Source organism: Limulus polyphemus, unplaced genomic scaffold (assembly GCF_000517525.1).
Source record: "Limulus polyphemus unplaced genomic scaffold, Limulus_polyphemus-2.1.2 Scaffold1197, whole genome shotgun sequence".
In the NCBI taxonomy this organism is placed as follows: domain Eukaryota; kingdom Metazoa; phylum Arthropoda; class Merostomata; order Xiphosura; family Limulidae; genus Limulus; species Limulus polyphemus.
This window is the reverse complement of record NW_013666807.1, coordinates 314804-319063: the sequence shown is the minus strand read 5'-3', so window position 1 is coordinate 319063 and position 4260 is coordinate 314804.

Sequence of the window (4260 nt, the reverse complement as noted above, 5' to 3'; positions counted from 1 at the left end):
CCATTGAAGTGAAGTTCTCTAGTTTAGATGATTTAAACAAACTGCTTTTTTTTTTTGAGCCTAAAATAGTTTACAGATAGAAGTCACTTGCTCATGGGTCTTCATTTTTAAAGGAATATTTTTGTGTAAAATTCTACTATTACCAAAATTTGTTATGATATAGAAAGAGGCATTTATACATATTAGAAATGTTGTTTAAGATGTGCAGGGCACAGTAACAAAAATTGGAACTGTGAATGTATAAATTTTCTTCAAACAAAAGAAGCTCTTGTAAAAAAAAGTTATTTACACAGAAACGTGACATAACTGAGGATGACTTTTTTTTAGTAATTATATTTATTATACAGTTCTTTCATTTTAGTGGGTTACTTCCATACATTAAATCCTTTTGATTACTTTGAGTACACTTCATTTTCATACCAAACAAATATAATTTGATCATGATTGTATGAATAAAATTGCCTTTTTTTTTCTGCATTCTTGAGCTTTTTTTTAACACTATCTTACGACACAAGTTCTCTTGGCACTCGATTTATGTAATTTACACAATTGTGCTGCAAAGAACAAAAGATTAAAATTTCCATATGCTAGGATTTCGTTATAAATTTATTTTAATACATCTTTAACAAGGGGCCAAATAAATGGTTTGATTGAAAAATGATAGTTACTACTAAAAACAGCAAGTCTAAGTATCACGTCATTTTATCATTAATTCTCTTTGTAAAACAACAAGGTATAAAATCTTATTCCACTATTTTACACCAAACTCACCCTGTATTTGTAACTTCTTCGACACCATAACAATTTTAAATGTACAGCGATGATATTCTAATACTGAATATAATTACAAGTCTGTGTCCAAGTCATTCTCATTCACTAAAAAAAAAAGATGCAAACAATTAACTCTATCTAAAAAAATGTTTAAACTGGTTCTAACATCTTCAGAGTTATGAAGACGAGACAATAAAAAACGTGAAGCGTTTGGACTGTTATTAATTACTTAACTTCTTCAAGACAGATGATGTGCTAAATCTGCTACATTCTTCAATGCATCTCCAAAAGTTTAAGTAGTACTTTTAATAATACCAGAATACCCATGTTAGTGAGTACATGATGTATAATACACCCGACAGCATCCGGTGTATATACTTAATTCTATAAAAAAAAAAGACAATCATTTTAGAAACTAACTGTAGCAAAACCTCCAAGTAAAATTTAAATATTCTCACAACACTTATTGTACATTAATGCTTCATTCAAACACATGTGCGTGTCATGCAAAATGTGTGGTTTACTTTGGTTCCAAATGAATTCAATAATGAACATTTCTATAAATCAAAACAATAACTTAATAAGTTTCATCATTGTATACTTAATTTAAAGAAATATTGCAGTCACGCCTACCACAATAACCGTACATGGTCTTTTGTTTACAGTTTTTATCTATTCGCAAGTTGACTTTTTCCCTAATCAACATTCAAACCTTTTTCTCCCATGCTTTCGATATTCTACCTCATTTGCTTACTTGACTATTAAAATCATGATGTAGGTTTAATTTAAGAACTGTTATAAATAGTAGAATAAGCATCAAATGTACTAAGTAATTATGATCTTGACTAATCAAGAAACATTTTGTTAACCACAATGTGGGGAGGATTTGACTGAAAATAAATTGTTAAAAACAGATCGAAATGGTAAAACCAAACTCATTTCTTAATAACTAAACAAGTGTATGAATAACACACACATATATATATATATAACAGTTTCCAATATGCCCTAACCCTCAATTACATATTCAGTTAACTTTATCGAGGTCCCAAAATCAACAAAGGTTAAAATTCTCCGAGTGAATATTTTAATTTTTACTTTTCTAGCCCATACAATATTTGAGTGTGCTGTTGTAATGTCGATTTACTTGGTAAATGATTCAAAGCCAGGGCTCGGAGTCTACATATTAAGATATTCATTCTAACTACAGTGGCTATAATACAATATTGTGGAAAAACGTTCTCTGTGTAATAATAAAACGGAACTATAAGTACTTCGGGATAGAGCGGGGACAATTTAATCATTTACCAATAAGTATGGATTAGTGTCACGTAAAACTCGTAATTAAAATTAAGATTAAATTGACGGAACTATAAGTACTTCGGGATAGAGCGGGACAATTTAATCATTTACCAATACGTGTGGATTAGTGTCGCGTAAAACTCGTAATTAAAATTAAGATTAAATTGACTAACATCGTGGAAATAACCAACTCGTCAAGATTAGAGTTTCCGGTTATTACAACTATCCGAGGAACCGAGATATTGCCACTGTGCTTTCTCATTATGTTGGTTGAGTTTAATTGATTGTTGTCAATACTCACAAAAATACTGGTATTGGGTAAACGTAATCTGTTAATGAGCCCACAGTTCATCAGTATAAAACATTCTACTAATTGCCCAGCTCCACTTCCGATTATACTTAAAGAGTTCGTAAATACATGTAAGCACTTTTTTTTATAAAGTAAGAATTTGAAAATGAAACCAAAATAAATAATCTGTACCACTTTTTTTACCTATCTGAAGTTTACTGGCAATGAAAGAAAATTTTAAGCTTTTGTTGTTGTTGTTTTTTTACAAATAACTAGAAAAATATTTCCATCACTGCTCTAATTACAGAAATTTCTGGGTGCTATTTCAACATTGATAACCCCAGTTTCAACGAAAAACTTAGGATTTCTTTCAATGTTATATAAAAACAACTTTGAAATGTTTCAGTTCTAAATTAATTGACTATAAACTTCAATACAAATATTAACCTCTGGCTAAAAATTCAGCTAACACGTTTTTTACATGGATGTTATTATACATATTTTAACAATGTGTGCAAGTCAATGAGACCAAATTTGAGGAATTACGAGAGCTACAGCAGGGTGTTGCATTTTCCAGTTTTCTAATTAGAACCTAAACAAATATACTCTGTTAAAAGGCTTGATCTGTTAATATCAGAAGAATTGACTTCTCGCTACTGTTAGGCCAGACTGTCTTTCTCTCACACAAAGTAGTAGTAGAGGTGCTCATGTTTAGGCATGTATTACACTTAACCACCTTACAGTGGCAAGTAAACTTCACCAAGCCTTTTTTTTTGGCCATCTCAACTCACAAAAATCAAGAAGAAAATGACTTCAGAGACCAGTTCTTGTATTTTACAACCACAACTGTGTTTGTGTATGATTTTGGATTTTTACTTTCTCAAAGCCTGGAAAACTGCAAATTTAACCATGCTGATGGGTAATTCAAATTACAGATATTGCAAGGAGTTCTTGCCTGTATTCAGAATTAAAAAAAAAAAGAAGTTTTGTTTGGGAATCAACCTACAAAAACGTCTCCCTGCCTTACAGGCTTGGTGTTAAAGAAACATGTAATTAAAACTACTATACTTTAAATGGGGAGTTTTATCACTCAACAACACCCATATCTTTCCAATGGCTAACTCAATATTTGTATATAAATATAATTACTAAAGTAAGCTGTATGCAAGTATAACATCAATGAAATAGCACACTATGCAGAAGTTCAATTATCCCACACATCAATAATTCCACCAATGGTCCACCTTACCAAAAACAAGTAGTTCAGACTGATGAAATGACCCTTTGTTCCAACTATTCAGGAACCCTGGGGTACTAGAGGTGGTCGTGTTCAAATATAAAATTTTATATCTTTTTAACATTTCACCATAGGATTTTTTATAAACGTATTTATACTGTGTTTTTCCCAGAAATTTAAAAAATGTAAAAAAATACAAAATCAAGTTTCACACACACATTAATACGGTGTTTTCAGTAACGTAAGAAGTTTTTAAAACACACATTACCAAAATCCAGTTTAACGCACACATTACAGTGTTTTCAGTAATGTAAGAAGTTTAACATACACATTACGGTGTTTTCTGTAATGTAAGAAGTTTTTAAAATACACACATTACCAAAACCAAGTTTAACACACACATTACGGTGTTTTCTGTAATGTAAGAAGTTTTTAAGAAACACATTACCAAAATCCAGTTTAACGCACACATTACAGTGTTTTCTGTAATGTAAGAAGTTTAACACACACATTACAGTGTTTTCTGTAATGTAAGGGACTTTAACACTCACACATTACAGTGTTTTCTGTAATGTAAGAAGTTTAACACACACATTACGGTGTTTTCTGTAATGTAAGAAGTTTAACACACACATTACGGTGTTTTCTGTAATGTAAGAAG